Genomic DNA, 22,689 nt, shown 5'->3' on the forward strand with positions numbered 1-22,689 from the left:
AGCAAGCACATTTACTTCTTTTGTCTCAGAGACACAATGAGCATATTGGGTGAGATGAGATGCAGCATTCTGTTAAACCCTCTCTGACGTGGTGCTAAATAAATCAATTGCTAAGTCAATTACTCTACAAAAAGCAAGGGATTAACTGTCATTGTCATTTAATAGCTGACCTATCTTAAATGTAATGATAGGTATATTGTGTTATTCGAGTTCACAGTATAAACTTTCATACATCTAGGTAGGACATCGAAGGCTGATTTCCGGCAGTACGATTATGGTTTCATCAGAGAATGAAAAGGGGATTAATCTACTTAGCTCGACCCCTTCATCGTGGTGGCGGAGGTGGCTTACGTTACAGTATCGACTCGGCGGATTTACAGATTATATTGCTGATCATAATATTCCTTGCCGTCCTTGTATTCAATCACTGTACAGTAGGTCTCATAGTGGGTCAACATATTTCAAATGTTGATGAAATTGGAACATTTCAATAAAGAATACAAGCTGACATCCTCGCACTGATATCCCAATGGGAACAGCTCCACTGCACGCAAGGTGGCCTTGAGATGGAGTGGACATGGATTTCAGATGTCACTCAATAGGCTACTCTAGATCAAAGTCCATCCCTGTAGGCGCTTTCTCCACAGAATACACAGACAATTTGGGCCATTTTCACAAACACGGCTTATGTACTTTTACTTATAGTAGAGTGAAAGTGTATTGCTGTCGCGAGGAAACCTCATAACTCCATTTTTGAGGTTTTTCTATTGAACACCCTTTACTGTCTGTGTGTTAAAAATATTGAACAAATGGAAAGTAGTAAAAGGTGCTTTGGACAAAACCTCTCAACTCCATTGGACCCTCAAACTGTCTGCTAAAGCAGCTGCCTCCACCGCCACCTCTCCCCCTCTCATGGAAGTAATTGACAATAAACAAAGTCACAACACCAACTTTGATGAGGCAGTATTGCTTTGTTTAAAAAATATATGGTTTTCTTATATTTCCTGAAAAATGTATATTTTTCATTTACTGAAAAATGAACATTTTGGAGTTAGGTGGTTTCCTCCCGACAGCAGAGATATACACAGTATATCATTTCTTATACTATAGCACCCGAATAAAAGGCTTAACCCATTCTGAACGGGCACCCGTTTTGGTGTTAGCATCATGTTATGCTTTAGCTATTGAAAAATAGCAGATCTACAAGCTCATAGCGCGCCACCGAGTGGCGCGCTACGAGCTTGTAGGTCTGCTATTTATTTTTTTATCGAAGAACGACTGACATTTTTTAAATCTGATCTCAGGTCAGAATGGGTTAATCAGACCAGTGTGTGTCCAGTGGAAACCTCGTATGAATCTGATCTCAGGTCAGAATGGGTTAAACTGTCCGAACTGCTCCAGTGTCTATCTCTCTCTGTATATATTCTCCATCGATTTCCCCACTGCCCGGTAAGACTAAGAAATATCTGTGCATCTGTGATCACTTATTTCAATGCTGTTTCAATATACTGTAATATACTGTTTCACTGCTCAATTACCTGCGTAATGTATATGTGTGTGAAATGCTATATCTATTGAGACAGGCGGCAGCGCACAGAACTGTGTGCCAGTTTCAGGTCGCCCAATCATAGACTGTGACATTAGAGGAACTGCCGTTCCGCGACTGTTGTGCTTTCTGGTCCTCATAAGGGAAGTTGTATTTATACAACGTAGTTTCGGGAGAAGAGACCTCCTTCCGCTTGACCTTAACCACTCCTCCCTCATTATCAACAACTCCTCCCTCCTCATCAACTCACCTGCCTTTAATTATCACCCAGCCAATCCCTGGTGTAATCACCACAGCATAAATACACCTGCGATCTCTCAACCAAGTTGTTTGTCCTGCTCCATGACAGACCAAACATGGGTTGTGAGTACTGCACTTGTAGATCGGCTATTTTCACTACTCTTCAAAATCGCCATCCTCCTCCACCCCAACCTCCTCCTTCCACCTCGATTCTCTAGGAATCCAGGGGGGGCAGTGACGGAGCAGAGACGACCAGCCGCTCATTCCGAGTATAGAGCAAAGATGACCGTCAGCTCCAGAGACTACGCCCCCACCCTGAGTCTCGCCCTACCTTGGGTTCCTCACTCCACTCCATGCATTCATCTCATTCTGTTTCAATAAACTGTTAATCTTGAGCGAAGGTGTGGTCTCTTACTAAGTGAATGTCACTGACTTCCCCTCAACATTCTACCAGTTCTATCTGCACACACGACGGCGCTCCGCGCCCCTCCAGGCCCCTCGTGCCGCCGTGCGACATTGATCTGTGCTCTGGCACCAATTCGTAGACTCCGTTCAACCCCTTCAATGTGCTTGCATTATTTTATTTACTTTTATTTTTGCCCATGGTACCCCCTATACCCATAGCATCGTGTCTGCTTCCGTTTCTCAAATACGCCATTATTACTCTAAAAAGTCTTATTTCTCTTCTGAAGCGTTAATATTGTAACCTTGACACAGCAGAAATGATCCCAGAACGTCTGCGTTCTACAGCCTAGATTACGAGAAAACAGCCTTTTAACATTTACGACGCTGCCATAATTTTTCAGAATAAAGGCGCTATAGAGCAGGGGGTTTTCAGAATAAAGGCGCTATAGAGCAGGGTGTTCTCAGCGTTTTTGGCTGGGGGCCATGCTGGGGAAGATGCTTTGGACATGACTCGATCGCGACCCCCGCAGATTTTCTTTCCTTTTTTCAAGCTAGATCTAGTACTATACATAGCAATTAGCAAACAACTATGTACAGTGGTAAAGTCCGTGCCCACCGCCACGAAGGTTGTGGGTTCGAATTGTCATTGCATATACAGTACTCATACAGGCTGGGGCGGCACCTTCTATCAGCGGGGAATGTTGGCCGGGAGGAGGACGAAGGCTCTACGTCCTTCTGGTGGGGGCTTCTCACTGGCAGGTGAGCCAATTGGATACAAGCAGTGACCAACACAGAGATGTGTGTGGGGAGGAATAAATTGGCATAACAACTACATTTGTGTGGAAAAAAGGAGGTAAAAATTGGCTACTCTAAATTAAAGAATTAAATTTAAAAATAATGAAATGCTTCATGAATGAATGAATGAATTGATTGATTCACTACAACTATATTTTTATTTCAATAATATGGGCATAAAAGTGACTGGGTAGGTCTTGCATTTCCAACTTGCATCGTTCCAAGTAGGCCAGTGCCCAACAGGGCCCGGCTCTAGTAGTGATAAAGAGTCTTAACACCAAAGACATTGCCCGTTTGGCCCTCTATACTGAGCTATTAGAGCCTAATCATTTCAATAAAAAATATTTCTTCTATAGTTTGAGCAGTTTTTCCACGTTTCGTCACGGCTCAGTCTTTACACGTCTTTGAAGCTTAGCTGTAATCAAATCAAAGGCACATTTTCAACCGTTTGGCCTTCTATACTCTGAGGTATTAGAGCCTAATATTTTTTTCAATAAAAATATTTCTTCCTTAAAACTACAATAGTTTGAGCAGTTTTCCCCCGTTTCGTCACGGCTCAGCCTTTACACGTCTTTGAAGCTTTAGCTGCAATCAAATCAAAGGCACATTTTCACATCCTCAGCTGCAAGTACCATAAAATGTCTCTCTGCAAATGGAATACTATTAGGCTACTAGTGCTAACACCCCAGCATCAGTCACAACTCACAAGGTCTATGCGTAGAAGACCTCGTTCCATCTGGGCACACAAACTGAAATGCCATGCTTAATTGTCTTAACCCATTCTGAACGGGCACCCATTTTGGTGTCGGCATCATGTTATGCTTTAGCTATTTAAAAATAGCAGATCTACAAGCTCATATCGCGCCACCGAGTGGCGCGATACGAGCTTGTAGGTCTGCTATTTTTGAAAAGAATCGAAGAACGACTGACATTTTTAGAATCTGATCTCAGGTCAGAATGGGTTAATCAGACCAGTGTGTGTCCAGTGGAAAACTCGTATGAATCTGATCTCAGGTCAGAATGGGTTAAATACGATTTTCTTTCTCAATGTTAGCATTATTAGAGAGGAGACTGAAAACCGAGGCCAGAGAGAAATGCAAGACAAGATGGGAGTCAGATTCAAACTCGGGTCCCTCACAACTCAACACAATTACAGAACATCATCCCTGCAAACAGTTTGTCATGAACCCTTTCATCACGAGGCCTCAGATCCAGCCTGAGGATCTCATGGAGAGACCACATCACCAACGAGGAGGTGATGAGAAGGGCAGGGGCAGCAGCACCACTGTCTGTCATCGTGGATGAAAGGAGAAGGAGAAAGGCTGCAGGCACGTCTACTCCGACTGCCAAGAGAGAGACCGGCAAAGTGTGGCAATGGACTGGATGCCAGGAGGGGGGAAGAGGAAGAGAGGGAGGCCAAAGAAGACATGGAGACAGACGGCCAAGGAAGACCTAAAGCCAGATGGGTGTCAGCTGGAGCACGGAGCAAGAAGGGTCGCCAGAGACCGGAGCAAATGGAGAGGACTCGTCGCCCAATGTTCCAATAGGAACGAGAGGAACTATTATCAAGCATCTCTGCCATTTACTCTGGCAGAGAGAACATTCTGCCATGAAATCATGTCAAATATAAAAGTCACACACCAAAAAAACGTTCAGTCTGATCATTTATTCAAGCAATCCTTTCTGCAGCCTGCTGTTGATGCACTCTTAATCAAAACCCCTTTGAGGGTATTAATAGATCAAACAACTGGAACAGAAACCAACCGACTGAGTTGATATAAACCACCTCGTGTTGAGCGTAGGCTACTTGACACAGTGTCTACATGACAACCGAACGAAAATAACTATTAAGGGAAATGACACTTAAACACCTCCTAAATCACTCTCCCAGATTCTGGGCACGTTCGGAAATGGCGCACTGAGTGCACTGTGCAATGCAAACTAATGGGCGGGTGCGCTCCCGGTGCACATTTCCGTACGCACCCTCTATCTCCAAAATTAGGCTTTCAGTGCTCATCCTCAGAAACCCTTCATGGACTGACATTTCCATGGTGTGTAGTCACTAAAACTCCATCTCTCTGAACCTGAGTGCCCACACTTGCCCTAAGGTTCAAAATCCCTTCAGGTACAGTATGTCTCTCTCATGCTTTCTCAGCTTCGCAAATGTCCATATTAATGAATACAAATTGCTACGGGAACTGGACATCCAATAATTGTCTAGTTACCACTTAAAGTGGCTGTAAAGCAAATTATGCTATTTTTCTTATAGACATATTAAACATGTAACACGGTCATCTATGAAACCCTGGAAAATAAATTGGAACTTTATTTTACAGCACTGTGGAATAAGACCATTTCGCGTTATTTGATCATATCTGCGGGGGGGATCGAGACTATCATATCACCGCGTGATGTAACACGGTGATATTTAAAGCCTGTTTGTATTATAGCTAGAAGCCTGCTCTCACGTCTAACGTCTGTGATGATGTTGTTTCTGCGTGAATATCGTGTGTGTGAGAGAGAGAGAGAGAGAGAGAGAGAGAGGAGAAGAAGAGGAGAGAGAGAGAGAGAGAGAGAGAGAGAGAGAAGAAGAGGAGAGAGAGAGAGAGAGAGAGAGAGAGAGAGAGAGAGAGAGAGAGAGAGAGAGAGAGAGAGAGAGAGAGAGAGAGAGAAGAAGAGGAGAGAGAGAGAGAGAGAGAGAGAGAGAAGAGAGGAGAGAGAGAGAGAGAGAGAGAGAGAGAGAGAGAGAGAGAGAGAGAGAGAGAGAGAGAGAGACAGAGAGAGAGAGAGAGAGAGAGAGAGAGAGAGAGAGAGAGAGAGAGAGAGAGAGAGAGAGAGAGAGATTGAAGTAGAGCAAGGATAGAGCAGGGAAAGTACAGGAGCATCACTGCAGTTCTATAGGAAAGGCCCGCTGTGATTGGCCACGTCTATGGACTTTCAATGTTTGTTTATCCCATTCTGACCTGAGATCAGATTCACACGAGGTTTCCACTGGACACACACTGGTCTGATTAACCCATTCTGACCTGAGATCAGATTCTAAAAATGTCAGTCGTTCTTCGATTTTTCAAAAAATAGCAGACCTACAAGCTCGTATCGCGCCACTCGGTGGCGCGATATGAGCTTGTAGATCTGCTATTTTTAAATAGCTAAAGCATAACATGATGCTGACACCAAAATGGGTGCCCGGTCAGAATGGGTTAAACAGCAGTAATGTGCTACAATTTAAAAATATAAAAAAGATATATTCTTTATATAGCTTATATATTTTATATATATTTATTTATTTTGTGTATACCAAATTATGATGATTTGATTGGCTGAATGGAATATATGATGATAGACAGATAGATAACTTTATTGTCATTCAGCAGATACATAAAATGCATAAGAGAACGAAATGTCGTTTCACTGGCTTTTAGTATGCTAGTTAAAAGATAATTAAAATACTATTAAAATCTAAAATCCATCCAAATAAATTAAAAAGCACCATTAGTGCTTAATGTTAAGAGCACCCCTATATATATATTGAACAAAAGTAACAAAAAGAATGGTGTTTATCTATCTCAATAGCAAGGAATAACCAAAGCAGAAACTATAATTGCATAGCGACTTGTTTGGAATTGTCACTATGTCTATACCCCTCTCCGTAGAAGCTTAGCAGCCATTAGCATATACCACTAAAAGATGCAATATGGAGATCCCTGGAGTCTTGTTTCCTCAGAATGAAAGGAAGCAATTACTAACATCCTTCCACATCAGGCCTGTTCAAGTCAGCCTCGGCCCAGGGGAAAAACGGCTAGGGTAAAGGAAAAAAGAAAATCATTGACAGTAAAGGTCAGTCAAAGAAAGCCACGGTTTTAAGGGAATTGACCTCAAAAGAAGGACAGAGTCCCTTTTGGGAAGGTAGGGGGTGTGTTTAATATATTATTAATGGCTTCTGGTCCCTTAAATAACTGCCCTTTGTAGACGGCGTACTTGACACTAGCGGTGAGGAATCCTTGTGTGTGGGTTATTCTTTTCTCATTAGTGCGGGGGGGAAGGATAGTGTTTCTCTGAGAGTACTCTCAGATTAAAGGTCCTTATGGTAATTGAATCCTAATGCTGATTACAGAACAGTGTACATCAGAGGGAGGGCAATTGAAATTGAGCGTCAACTCAGTGTGCTACAGTTAAAGCCACAGGCTCCTATTTCAGTACAGACTAATGTATAGGCCTATATTATATAGGGAAGAAAACAATTCCCTTTTTGTTTTCACTCGATGTATTCCACCAGTCCACCAGTTCATCGACATTATTTTTGAGGAGCGCTAGCCTAAACTATGTTCAGCTATTAGTGTAGATTTTTGTCTTACACAAACATTAAATTCCCGTTGACAATGAATGGAGAGTTTACGTCATGTGTCTGAGTAAATGTTTCGTCCTACACAAATTAATTGACTAAGAACAGGTGCATGGATGCACCTGGGACGTATCCTCAGTGATGTATCCCAAGGTCATCACCTGGGACGTATCCTCAGTGATGTATCCTATAAGGTCATCACCTGGGACGTCTCCTCAGTGATGTATCCCAAGGTCATCACCTGGGACGTATCCTCAGTGATGTATCCCAAGGTCATCACCTGGGACGTATCCTCAGTGATGTATCCCAAGGTCATCACCTGGGACGTATCCTCAGTGATGTATCCTATAAGGTCATCACCTGGGACGTATCCTCAGTGATGTATCCTATAAGGTCATCACCTGGGACGTATCCTCAGTGATGTATCCTATAAGGTCATCACCTGGGACGTATCCTCAGTGATGTATCCTATAAGGTCATCACCTGGGACGTATCCTCAGTGATGTATCCCAAGGTCATCACCTGGGACGTATCCTCAGTGATGTATCCCAAGGTCATCACCTGGGACGTATCCTCAGTGATGTATCCCAAGGTCATCACCTGGGACGTATCCTCAGTGATGTATCCCAAGGTCATCACCTGGGACGTATCCTCAGTGATGTATCCCAAGGTCATCACCTGGGACGTATCCTCAGTGATGTATCCCAAGGCCATCACCTGGGACGTATCCTCAGTGATGTATCCCAAGGTCATCACCTGGGACGTATCCTCAGTGATGTATCCTATAAGGTCATCACCTGGGACGTATCCTCAGTGATGTATCCTATAAGGTCATCACCTGGGACGTATCCTCAGTGATGTATCCTATAAGGTCATCACCTGGGACGTATCCTCAGTGATGTATCCTATAAGGTCATCACCTGGGACGTATCCTCAGTGATGTATCCTATAAGGTCATCACCTGGGACGTATCCTCAGTGATGTATCCTGAGGTCATCACCTGGGACGTATCCTCAGTGATGTATCCTGAGGTCATCACCTGGGACGTATCCTCAGTGATGTATCCTATAAGGTCATCACCTGGGACGTATCCTCAGTGATGTATCCCAAGGTCATCACCTGGGACGTATCCTCAGTGATGTATCCTATAAGGTCATCACCTGGGACGTATCCTCAGTGATGTATCCCAAGGTCATCACCTGGGACGTATCCTCAGTGATGTATCCCAAGGTCATCACCTGGGACGTATCCTCAGTGATGTATCCCAAGGTCATCACCTGGGACGTATCCTCAGTGATGTATCCCAAGGTCATCACCTGGGACGTATCCTCAGTGATGTATCCCAAGGTCATCACCTGGGACGTATCCTCAGTGATGTATCCCAAGGTCATCACCTGGGACGTATCCTCAGTGATGTATCCTATAAGGTCATCACCTGGGACGTATCCTCAGTGATGTATCCCAAGGTCATCACCTGGGACGTATTCTCAGTGATGTATCCCAAGGCCATCACCTGGGACGTATCCTCAGTGATGTATCCTATAAGGTCATCACCTGGGACGTATCCTCAGTGATGTATCCCAAGGTCATCACCTGGGACGTATCCTCAGTGATGTATCCCAAGGCCATCACCTGGGACGTATCCTCAGTGATGTATCCTATAAGGTCATCACCTGGGACGTATCCTCAGTGATGTATCCCAAGGTCATCACCTGGGACGTATCCTCAGTGATGTATCCCAAGGTCATCACCTGGGACGTATCCTCAGTGATGTATCCCAAGGTCATCACATGGGACGTATCCTCAGTGATGTATCCCAAGGTCATCACCTGGGACGTATCCTCAGTGATGTATCCCAAGGTCATCACCTGGGACGTATCCTCAGTGATGTATCCCAAGGTCATCACCTGGGACGTATCCTCAGTGATGTATCCCAAGGTCATCACCTGGGACGTATCCTCAGTGATGTATCCCAAGGTCATCACCTGGGACGTATCCTCAGTGATGTATCCCAAGGTCATCACCTGGGACGTATCCTCAGTGATGTATCCCAAGGTCATCACCTGGGACGTATCCTCAGTGATGTATCCCGAGGTCATCACCTGGGACGTATCCTCAGTGATGTATCCCAAGGTCATCACCTGGGACGTATCCTCAGTGATGTATCCCAAGGCCATCACCTGGGACGTATCCTCAGTGATGTATCCATCGCGGTTTCATACCTTCGAACTGTTCGTCGGAAAGCTCCGGTACAACTACAACATGACGTCACTCGCAACTTCTGAAACGCATTCCTCAGAATTTTAGTTCTGAAAGCTGCACTCCCAGATGTTGTGACTCGCCGAACTCGACTTCGGAGAAAAAATAAAAGTCAGATCTTTCCGACGAAAAGTTTGGTGGTCGGAGACAGTATGGACTGCCCTTTACTCAGGTGACCCAGCCGGGGTGATCAAGTCCCGAGTTACATCCCAGTAGCTACCCATAATCAGTCCCATTAGGGATCAGGACCACCCAATCCGGTCCGGCGCGTGGAAGGACTAGGCTCTGTGGGTTGACTCCTGTCCGGGCCCCTCCTACGTCTCACCAGGTCCACTCCTGCTCTCACCAGGTGCAGCCTAGCCTCGGTACCAGGCTTTCATTTTTGTTGGCGAAAAAAATGAAGCTTTATTTTTTAAGACTAAAGACTAAGACTAAGACTAAAACTAAGATTATACTGACAATTTCGTCAGCAAATAAAAACTGGACTAAAATGTTAGGAAGTGACTAGTGGACAAGAGATCCAGTACAAGTCATTTTACTCTTGGTTGCATGGCTGAAAATAGTCGATCTACGCAGCGCGACACGTTGTGAGCTTGTAGATCAGCTATTTTCAGCAAGTGAAAAAAACAGTCACTACGCCGGCATCAAAGCCCGCCAAAATACATTTTAGTCGACTACATCAACTGTAGATTTAGTCGACTAAAATCCTATGATATTTAGTCGACTAAAACTAGACTAACACTAAGACATTCCAGGTGACTAAAATGTGCCTAAAACTAAATTAACACTATTCAATTGTGTCCTCCAGGTTCAGTTTCTGGCCCCATGTGTCGACAGCCGAGGTGCACTGTCTGTAACCCCTATACTAACTGCTCCACTCCAGAGCGCTAATCAGACCCATATGAGCAGCCATGTGAGCTGAAAACGGAATTTCCCCCACGGTATTAACCCCCCAACCCCCCCGCCCAATTAGGTTTTAACCAACCTTCTGCAAGATCCAATATGATTTATTACGGTATATATGACAAGATGGATAGGTAGACAAATGGGTGGGTATAGTTGGTTGATCAATCGATTGATTAATTGAATATCTAATATAGGAGCACAATGGAAACAACTCCCCAGGAATTTTTTTATTGTCCTTTTAGCCATATAATGTCTGACTGTATCACAGTTTACATTTTTGACTAATAAAATATAGGTCTATTCAATCAATAAATTAAGAGTAAATAAACAAACAATAACTAAACCTATGGAGAAATTGCATGTTTTTTTTTAATTGTACAATAGTGACATTTCTCTAAAGACACTCGACATTTTACTCTGTTGTGTTGAATCAATAGAGAATGTGGGCGGCGGTGGCTCAGGGGTAGAGTGCCTGGATGGTAACCGTAAGGTTGCCAGTTTGAACCCGGGCTCCCCCAGAGTTAGTGTTGAAGTGTCCTTGAGCAAGACACTGAACCCCTAATTGCTCCCGATGTGGTGGTTGGTGCCTTGCATGGTTTCCACTGCCATCGGTGTGTGAATGGGTGAATGTAATCTCTGTAAAGTGCCTTGGAAAAGGCGCTATATATAAATGCATCATTTACCGTTTAGAATCAACTTGATGAATGACATGTATTATAGGCTAGGCCGACTTTTCTCAAGAGTGTGCACATATGGGCAAATTGGGCATGTCTCTCTATTGTAAAGTGGGCACACATGGGCAAATTGGGCATGTCTCTATTGTAAAGTGGGCACACATGGGCAAATTGGGCATGTCTCTCTATTGTAAAGTGGGCACACATGGGCAAATTGGGCATGTCTCTCTATTGTAAAGTGGGCACACATGGGCAAATTGGGCATGTCTCTCTATTGTAAAGTGGGCACACATGGGCAAATTGGGCATGTCTCTCTATTGTAAAGTGGGCACACATGGGCAAATTGGGCATGTCTCTCTATTGTAAAGTGGGCACACATGGGCAAATTGGGCATGTCTCTCTATTGTAGAGTGGGCACACATGGGCAAATTGGGCATGTCTCTCTATTGTAAAGTGGGCACACATGGGCAAATTGGGCATGTCTCTCTATTGTAAAGTGTGCACACAGCCACACATGGGCACATTGGGCATGTCTCTCTATTGTATAAAGTGGGCACAGGTAGGACACACTTTGGGAGCTAAGTGCACAGATTCTCAGGCCCAGAGGGTGTGCTGTCATGCTGTGAGGTGCACAGGACAACCTGGGCTATTTATAGCTGCAAGGAGAGAAATAATTCAGTGCGATCTCAGAGCAGCTCATTCAACTCTCTCTCTCTCTCTCTCTCTCTCTCTCTCTCTCTCTCTCTCTCTCTCTCTCTCTCTCCTGCTTTGACAGTACAGATGAGGAGAAAAGAAAAGATTAAACCCTTTCTCCTGTCCCTCCTCTACGCAGGCATGACAGGTGGGATATGGTATCCGTTTGAAGCTCTCATGCCTCACTCACAGCCCCCTTGTGTGGGCTGTCAAAGAGAAACACTTTGCGGTTATGGATATCTTCCCAGTGAATATAGTGCAGCACAGGCAAATCAAGGGAATTTTTATATCTTAATCTGAGCCAATTCTCCACTGCCTGCATGATTCCACACTCAGCACTGCAGCCATCAGACATATTGCCCCATAAATAGGCCCGTTTATTGAGTTTACCAAGATTAGCCCAGAGGCCATCGTTGAAATTTGAGGGGGGTCCATCTACCATGCATAAGCCTCTGGGCTATCATCTGATCAGGTGGCATTTCATGACAGGCACAAAGTAGGCTACAGGCTACAGGCTACACACAGGCAAGAAAAGCCTACAGACATACAGAAAAGCCTACAGACATACAGCATGAACTGGACAAAGGCTGCATGAGTTAATTACAACTTTTGTACAACTATACAGTATGTTGTCTTCATTTCATTGCCAAAGTATTTGTATACTATGTGCAGTGACAACAAATTTAATCTAATCTAAAATCTAATCTAAACTTTTAAATGTCTGTATTTTCATGAAAGTATTATAAGCTAACTTTATTCAGAAAACAGTTAATTCTGTGAAAAAGATTGCATAGCCACAATCTATTACATAAAGACAACGGTATAGCCAGGCTATATTTCAATTGAATTATCTTATTTCTCGTTGAAAACATGATATGGTTAAAACAAATAAATAAACCAATGGGTGCCTCACCTTTGCAGCTCTCACCATGGACGCTGTGTGAAGAGTTTCGCTCGACCGTGACTGTAAACTACAAACTCCAGTCCCTATAATTCCGCGGCACGCCTGCTTGTTTGATGCTGAGAGGGGCTCTTCTTCTCGGCACAACCAGTCTCTCTAGTCTCTCTCAGCATATAGCTTCCTTCCTACTTATTAGAAAAGTCAAAACAGCCAAACAGCCAAAACGTTTTTTTAGTAGGTCCTCCTCGTGTCACGACGTACGTGGGACAAAACTTAAAACACTGTGGAGGCGACGCGACCAAGTGAGTTGCTTTCTGAGGCGGGCGAGGCGAGGCGAGGCGCAGCCAGGCTTTGTGCGTGTTTGCTGCTGATATGTGTGTGTGACCGTTAGCGCTTCTCCTCTCCTCTCCTCTCCTCCCTCCCTGCTTCTATTTCTTGCTTTCCACGGGCGGTCCCGTGGGAGAGGATGCACGGATACTGCCGACACGACTGCCAGGCAACGGCACGGCACTGACTTCTGACTGCACACAACAACACTCACTAGGCTTCACAAGATGAAAGAAAGAGAAGCACCAAAGGCAGCCAGGTGGATGCGATGCTTGCAAATTTGCACTGTCTTCAAACGGTGGAATGGAATCTATTAAAGAAAACACACTGGTAATGTTTTCACCACCAGTCTAAATTATTTAAAAGAACGCATCTGGTGTAAATGATGCTCATTATCTAGATTAAAATAGTGGTTTAGCAGCCAATTCAAAATTCTGATAAACTAAATGAGCCAAGTCACTGTCAGTGAGCCAACATTTGTATGCATTTTGTTTGTTCAGGTCATGTGATGGCGGTTAATTGAACTATTAACTAGGTAATAGTTCAATTAATGACCTGGAATAAAACAAAAAAATATTCCACAGGCTGCCATGCATGTATCCATGAAGCCTTTAAATTGTTTTACATTGCCCCCTGCTGGTCTAAACTGGGAAAACAGTGGCAGATCGTCCACTGTATAGCGTTTTACAATGTCAGCGACAACTTGCCAATAACCATTGTCTGGTGAGAACCCAGAGCATGTGACTCAATTGGAGTTCATTAAATTCCGCTCAATGGCGTCTAATAGCCAAGGGGTTGGAATAACAGATAGCGTGATTCTCCATGGTGGCACATATTGATCAAACTTAAAGGCTAATTCAACTGGTGTGGCTGGTTGAAGCTACAGGGAGAAACCGTCATTAATGTCTGCCTTTCTGCCTCATATTTCATCTCAAGTATCATGAGGATAATGAAAGACTGCGGCGGCCACTATGCTATGGCCCTATAATGACACTATTATATTGATTTATTTTGAATGAATAGCAGGAAGCAAATCTATTTTTAAATAAAAGCCTTAGATTTTCTAGCACTGTTTTATTTCCCACATTGACATTTCAATAACTCATTTCACTTTAATTTTTTCATTGTTCACAAAATCAGAATAAAGCAAATAAAAAAGTAAAAAATAACTAAAACTCAATATAAGCCAATTTCAGATACAAAAAATATAGTAACAATAACAATTAAAATGTATTCTCAAAGCTAGGTTATCAGTTTTACTTAGGGGTGCACGGTTATGAAACTATGACCGATATCTGATCTCCGATTATTTGCAGGGTCATATTCTGACTGATTCCGATATTATACAGAGGACCACAATGGAAACAAGCCTCATAGGCCCTTATAGGGGCCTGTTAATAAAGTATTCAATCAATCAATAAATATACTCTTTTTTCCAAATGTCTGTTTTCACTATGAATGACTACTGAATGAGATGAGTACACAAATTAGATGTAGAATATAGCCATTGGCGCTCACATTATTATTGTGTGTTCTTTGTCTCCACCAGGCCGAAGGCATGGGGAGAGAGTATATGTTTTGCACTGTCTGTCGGTCCGTCCGTGACGTCCGTCCGTCTGTTACCAGCTAATCGCCGGCATCGTTAACCCGGTCGATGCATTCTAAGTATTGCCAAATTTTGCACACACACTCTCTGGAGGCCAACGATGAACCTAGAACGGCTAGATTCCATCCTAATTGGCTAACACATCATGGCTTTCGAAGTTTGCAGGATTGGCCCGTTTTGAACAAAAAGCCTCAAATCATGAACGCAGCGTGCAATTTACGTGAAATCTTTCACAGACGTTCCTACTAGGCTGAGGAATATAATATACCCCACCCTTTTCACATTGGCCTGTTATAATAGCGCCACCAACAGGTGGATTTTTGCAAAACACATTTTTGAACAAAATGCCTGAAATCATCTAATTGCCATCCAAGGTGTAAGAAGAAATGTCACCCTTTTCACATTGGCCTATTATAGCGCCACCAGGAGGCCACAACCTGACCTGCCCTGGTGGAGACCTGTGCCCCGAGGGGCACTTTTTCTAGTTTACTCTATAATTAAAAGAACACTATATATAGGCCTATGTAATTGTTATTTTTGGACGTCGGTTCTATTTCTAATAATCACGACATTTGAAGGGTTTCGGGTCACATTTACAGATTTATCTTCATGCTACAACACAAACAAGGGGCAGAAGGAACCTTATGTCTGACTTTACAACCTCATTATCCACTTGACAGGCATAGAGTTGGCAGGCCATCCATCACCTGCTATTTCCGTGCTGAGAATGATTTTTATTTTTTCACAATAAGCGTTAATTTTGCCTTATATTCCCAATAATTGCTACAGTGTTTGTTCAATAAGAGCTAGGGGTCTGCTCTCCCCACGCCTCATGCTGCTCTTTAGGCTAAACAGAAAATGTTATAATGAATGAAACTTTATTGACAGCCGTAGCCAGTAGATGACAAACAACAATTAAAAACATACAAAACAGTTACAAATAAATACATTGGTTCATAAAACTCTCTCGTAAAAAAAATAATCTATAAGAGGCACTCATACCAATGTTTCCACATCAAAGAGCGGTATCTAACAGTGCTAAACCTAGGATTAGTCAACGCCTTAATCACGTTTTATGTGACCCATCAAGTCTGCTTTTAAAGCTGAACATGAGGTTTCTCAAGAGAGCCTGGAAGGTGGTTAGACCAGAGTCGCAGAAGAGCTGACTATTAAATATGGCCTACAATTCAATGTAATCCTATCAGGAGAGATGACTGATACAGGATAAGGGATGTTCGATTATTGTTACCAAAATTAATGCAGCATGGAATTGTGGACAAATTCTTATCCAACGTCAAACAATACATTCTAAGTATTGGGTCTGAGAGACTAAATCTCATCAATAAAATGCTGTATAAATAATGGACCTTTGATATGATCTACAGCAACAAAAAAAAATTAATTAATTTCTACTTGCAAAAAAGATATTTCAACCTTACTACTAATTTGTACTACTATAGGACTTTGCAGAGGAAATTATGCAAAAAATAAATCAATAAAAAGTTTTATGCAAAAGAAAATGATACAGTATAATTTTATTTGTATAGCACCTTTCCAAACATATAGTTACAAAGTGCTTTACAGACGGGTTATAAAACAGTAATCATAAAAACATCAAAACAACAAAGCATCAAAACATCAGAGACAATAAAACATGAAGAAAATAACAGGCCAATAAAACAATTAAAAACAATATTAGGAAAAACACTTGGCATACAGATGTGTTTTTAAAAGCGTTTTAAAAGAAGGCACTGATTCTGCTAATCTAAGAGCCAAAGGCAGGGAGTTCCAGAGCAAAGGTGCCCGAGCCGCAAAGGCCTGGGCGGTCACCCCGAGTGACCAGACGCGTTGCAGGAGGAACTAGGAGGGCCCTATCCGATGACCTAAGGCAGTGCACAGGGTTATGGGGTTGCAGCAAATCTCTTATATAAATGGGAGCTAGACCATGTAGAGCTTTAAAAGTAATCAATAAAATCTTAAGGGATAAGGGATGACCACAGGTGAAATTGGAAATGATGAAACAAACAAATGAGACCACACTGAATCGCAGGCTGATAATCTTCTTGTTGGGAGGATAACCCACCTGAACATCTATTCTCAAATAATGTCACTTATATCACCTTAAATCGTACAAATATTTCAGAGGCCGTGTGTATGCTTAGAGTGAGTGGCACTATAGCAACCATCTGCGGCTGACTTTCAGGTTGAAAATGTCACAGAGAGTGAAGACAGAACTATAAGGATGTTCCAGGTAAAACTGGTGGCGTTATAGCTATAGACAGAAACATCCTGACATAAACACCAGAAGCATTCATCAGGTTTGAAGAGAACCAAAGTCTCTTCAACTGACAAACCTCTACTGGCCCATATGGCCTGTGTGTTGAGCATTACCAAACCTCTACTGACCCATGGCCTGTGTGTTGAGCATTACCAAACCTCTACTGGCCCATGGCCTGTGTGTTGAGCATTACCAAACCTCTACTGACCCATATGGCCTGTGTGTTGAGCATTACCAAACCTCTACTGGCCCATGGCCTGTGTGTTGAGCATTACCAAACCTCTACTGGCCCATGGCCTGTGTGTTGAGCATTACCAAACCTCTACTGACCCATGGCCTGTGTGTTGAGCATTACCAAACCTCTACTGACCCATATGGCCTGTGTGTTGAGCATTACCAAACCTCTACTGGCCCATGGCCTGTGTGTTGAGCATTACCAAACCTCTACTGACCCATATGGCCTGTGTGTTGAGCATTACCAAACCTCTACTGACCCATGTGGCCTGTGTGTTGAGCATTACCAAACCTCTACTGGCCCATATGGCCTGTGTGTTGAGCATTACCTCTACTGACCCATGGCCTGTGTGTTGAGCATTACCTCTACTGACCCATGGCCTGTGTGTTGAGCATTACCTCTACTGACCCATGGCCTGTGTGTTGAGCATTACCAAACCTCTACTGACCCATATGGCCTGTGTGTTGAGCATTACCAAACCTCTACTGGCCCATATGGCCTGTGTGTTGAGCATTACCAAACCTCTACTGACCCATATGGCCTGTGTGTTGAGCATTACCAAACCTCTACTGACCCATATGGCCTGTGTGTTGAGCATTACCAAGGTTTACTGACCCATGGCCTGTGTGTTGAGCATTACCAAACCTCTACTGGCCCATGGCCTGTGTGTTGAGCATTACCAAACCTCTACTGACCCATATGGCCTGTGTGTTGAGCATTACCAAACCTCTACTGACCCATATGGCCTGTGTGTTGAGCATTACCAAACCTCTACTGGCCCATATGGCCTGTGTGTTGAGCATTACCAAACCTCTACTGACCCATATGGCCTGTGTGTTGAGCATTACCAAACCTCTACTGACCCATATGGCCTGTGTGTTGAGCATTACCAAACCTCTACTGACCCATATGGCCTGTGTGTTGAGCATTACCAAACCTCTACTGACCCATGTGGCCTGTGTGTTGAGCATTACCAAACCTCTACTGGCCCATATGGCCTGTGTGTTGAGCATTACCAAACCTCTACTGGCCCATGGCCTGTGTGTTGAGCATTACCTCTACTGACCCATGGCCTGTGTGTTGAGCATTACCTCTACTGACCCATGGCCTGTGTGTTGAGCATTACCAAACCTCTACTGACCCATATGGCCTGTGTGTTGAGCATTACCAAACCTCTACTGGCCCATATGGCCTGTGTGTTGAGCATTACCAAACCTCTACTGACCCATATGGCCTGTGTGTTGAGCATTACCAAACCTCTACTGACCCATATGGCCTGTGTGTTGAGCATTACCAAGGTTTACTGACCCATGGCCTGTGTGTTGAGCATTACCAAACCTCTACTGACCCATATGGCCTGTGTGTTGAGCATTACCAAGGTTTACTGACCCATGGCCTGTGTGTTGAGCATTACCAAACCTCTACTGGCCCATGGCCTGTGTGTTGAGCATTACCAAACCTCTACTGACCCATGGCCTGTGTGTTGAGCATTACCAAACCTCTACTGACCCATATGGCCTGTGTGTTGAGCATTACCAAACCTCTACTGGCCCATGGCCTGTGTGTTGAGCATTACCAAACCTCTACTGACCCATGGCCTGTGTGTTGAGCATTACCAAACCTCTACTGACCCATATGGCCTGTGTGTTGAGCATTACCAAACCTCTACTGACCCATATGGCCTGTGTGTTGAGCATTACCAAGGTTTACTGACCCATGGCCTGTGTGTTGAGCATTACCAAACCTCTACTGGCCCATGGCCTGTGTGTTGAGCATTACCAAACCTCTACTGACCCATATGGCCTGTGTGTTGAGCATTACCAAACCTCTACTGACCCATATGGCCTGTGTGTTGAGCATTACCAAACCTCTACTGACCCATATGGCCTGTGTGTTGAGCATTACCAAACCTCTACTGGCCCATGGCCTGTGTGTTGAGCATTACCAAACCTCTACTGACCCATATGGCCTGTGTGTTGAGCATTACCAAACCTCTACTGGCCCATGGCCTGTGTGTTGAGCATTACCAAACCTCTACTGACCCATGGCCTGTGTGTTGAGCATTACCAAACCTCTACTGACCCATGGCCTGTGTGTTGAGCATTACCAAACCTCTACTGACCCATATGGCCTGTGTGTTGAGCATTACCAAACCTCTACTGACCCATGGCCTGTGTGTTGAGCATTACCAAACCTCTACTGACCCATATGGCCTGTGTGTTGAGCATTACCAAACCTCTACTTACCCATATGGCCTGTGTGTTGAGCATTACCAAACCTCTACTGACCCATATGGCCTGTGTGTTGAGCATTACCAAACCTCTACTGACCCATATGGCCTGTGTGTTGAGCATTACCAAACCTCTACTGGCCCATATGGCCTGTGTGTTGAGCATTACCAAACCTCTACTGACCCATGGCCTGTGTGTTGAGTATTACCAAGGTTTACTGACCCATATGGCCTGTGTGTTGAGCATTACCAAGGTTGTCTACACTCTATACAGCAGTGGTTATCAACCAGAGGTCCTTCAGGGGGTCCCAGGTGGGTCAGGGGACCTTATTTAGATTGGCTTTTTGAGTGGTGCAACCACTCCAAGGAACAGCAATGTCCGTGTTCACCTATGTGCCTATGTGTCCGTGTGACGTTAATGAGCACGAGTATGACTATTAGTACCAGTAGGGGCGCTGTTGTGCCAGAAACAGAGAGAGAGAGAGTGCTGCACTGTTGCCTGCTAATGAGAGAGAGAGAGAGAGAGAGAGAAGGGGGGGGGGGGGAGTTGCACCACTCGGTTCACACAGGTGTGATTTTTTAAATCTGAATGACCGGGTCGGTCCAAAAAATGAAGCATTGTCCTGATTTATTTTGTGGGCTAGAAAATTAGAAAAATTAACCAATATTTGATATTTGTTCAGAAACAACAAAAAACTGAAAAAACGTGTTTCTTTAAAGTCAATTCCTCCTGATCAGATTATACTAAGATCCCCTGACCCGGGTGGTCGTGGTCCCCATCAGTCCTCAGCTGAAACCAAATGGACCCTTATAGTTCCATTTGGTTTCATTTAATGCTCTCAAGAGTTCGATTATTGTTACCAACATTAACGCAGCATGGAATTGTGGACAAATTCTTATCCAACGACAACAATACATTCTAAGTTTTGGGTCTGTAATGGTGGTCTGTGGCTAAAATGCTGTATAAATAATGGAACTTTCATTTGAAAAGGGTTGAAAACCACTGGTCTACAGCATTGTGTTGGAACCTTGTTATCTGCAGTTGGTTATTATGTTTAAACAGTTTAAACCACTGGTCTACAGCATTGTGTTGGAACCTTGTTATCTGCAGTTGGTTATTATGTTTAAACAGTTTAAACCACTGGTCTACAGCATTGTGTTGGAACCTTGTTATCTGCAGTTGGTTATATGTTTAAACCACTGGTCTACAGCATTGTGTTGGAACCTTGTTATCTGCAGTTGGTTATATGTTTAAACCACTGGTCTACAGCATTGTGTTGGAACCTTGTTATCTGCAGTTGGTTATTATGTTTAAACAGTTTAAACCACTGGTCTACAGCATTGTGTTGGAACCTTGTTATCTGCAGTTGGTTATTATGTTTAAACAGTTTAAACCACTGGTCTACAGCATTGTGTTGGAACCTTGTTATCTGCAGTTGGTTATATGTTTAAACCACTGGTCTACAGCATTGTGTTGGAACCTTGTTATCTGCAGTTGGTTATATGTTTAAACCACTGGTCTACAGCATTGTGTTGGAACCTTGTTATCTGCAGTTGGTTATTATGTTTAAACAGTTTAAACCACTGGTCTACAGCATTGTGTTGGAACCTTGTTATCTGCAGTTGGTTATTATGTTTAAACAGTTTAAACCACTGGTCTACAGCATTGTGTTGGAACCTTGTTATCTGCAGTTGGTTATATGTTTAAACCACTGGTCTACAGCATTGTGTTGGAACCTTGTTATCTGCAGTTGGTTATTATGTTTAAACAGTTTAAACCACTGGTCTACAGCATTGTGTTGGAACCTTGTTATCTGCAGTTGGTTATTATGTTTAAACAGTTTTGAGCCGATGAAACTGAAGCACAGACTGAATGGCAGACAGACCCACATGGTGGAAGAGATTGTCTATGGAGATCAACGTGTGGAAGTCCGGGAGACATTTGAGCCATTGTTCCTCAGTCCAGGTGTTATATATCAGAGTGATTATTTTTATTTTTATATGATTACCAGCCTACAGTAGGTGCCCAGACCGCTACGCCAGCCACCGGGGTCATATCAGAGTGATTCTAACAGACATTTTTGTTTCCAAAATGTGTTATTTTGTAATTTTATGTTTAGATATAACTTGTTTTCTATCTTCTAATCTAAACTGTGTTGAAATCTGTGTCATTTGGTATAAGGAATTAATTATACACAGAGGAAGTGAGAAGAGTGTTCTAGGTATAATCCAGACTATCACAAATGTAATGACCCTGCAATGTGAATTTCCTTTGCAGAATTTCTAATTCAAGCTAATGACATCCTGTGCTATTTATATGAGTTGAAAAATTACAGCCCACCACACATAAGTATAGGCAAACTGGTGGCCTGGTTTTGACTTTGACTGCATGCCCCTTCGGTTTCTGTGGATGTGGAAAGACATTTTGCTTCCCATTGAGCCAACAAAGTGGGCAACAATTCCTGAAATTCATGTAAAACATGTAAGTAACACGGTGTAGCAGTTTTCCACAACGGTATAGGCCTATGGAATAGACAAATTAAAAGGTTGCAACAGAGAAAACAAGAGACTTGATGAATATTACTGCAATATTACTTTATTTAGACAATCCTGGATTTAGGCTATATTGATATAGTTCACACTTATAATCACTCACAATAATGACAAATGTTTCTGACAGTATAAATAATGTCACATTCTATATTATCTGAGCTTATGTGGCATGGAATTTAAAATTGTAATAAGTTTGAGATTAAAAAAAAAAAAAAAAAAACAGCACACATTTTATTACTAAACACTACTTTTGCCTATAAAAGATAGATCCAATACCAATTTACAATACATTGAACATTAAACATAAATGGGAGACAGACTTGGGATGCACCTATGATGATGTGGATTGGGAGATAATTTTAGAGAGAGCTCAGAGGGTTCTGGTTTCCACCAAACATAGACAGATGCAATTTAACATTTTTCACAGAACTTACTTTACTCCGCTCAGGTTACACAAGATTGATAGAAGCATTTCCCCATATGTGCCAAAGATGTAAGATAACAGAAGGCTGCCTATTACATATGTTATGGAACTGCCCACTTTTAATTGATTATTGGAAGTTCATCTTGTCTACAGTCTCTGATATCATAGAGGTTGAAATACCGTTTTTTTTGTCTTTTATTTTTTTAAGTTTGTCTTGTCTTGTTTAAAAAAGAAAAAAGAAATCATGATTCTGTAATTCATTGTTGTAAATATCT

At 43.0% G+C, this 22,689-nt stretch overlaps 1 protein-coding gene across 1 annotated transcript in view; it reads right to left on the minus strand.

Moving 5' to 3' along the window:
• The window catches only part of LOC310857565 (carbohydrate sulfotransferase 8-like), a 117,692-nt gene extending 104,642 nt beyond the window's left edge, over nucleotides 1-13,050 (minus strand). Inside the window, exon 1 of the mRNA XM_083763282.1 lies at nucleotides 12,774-13,050. The gene's annotated coding sequence lies outside the window, so the exon portion shown is untranslated. The remainder of the gene's footprint in view (nucleotides 1-12,773) is intronic.
• Nucleotides 13,051-22,689: the final 9,639 nt, after the last annotated feature.

Source organism: Protomyctophum parallelum (assembly GCF_964188405.1).
Source record: "Protomyctophum parallelum genome assembly, chromosome: 4".
Classification (NCBI taxonomy): Eukaryota; Metazoa; Chordata; class Actinopteri; order Myctophiformes; family Myctophidae; genus Protomyctophum; species Protomyctophum parallelum.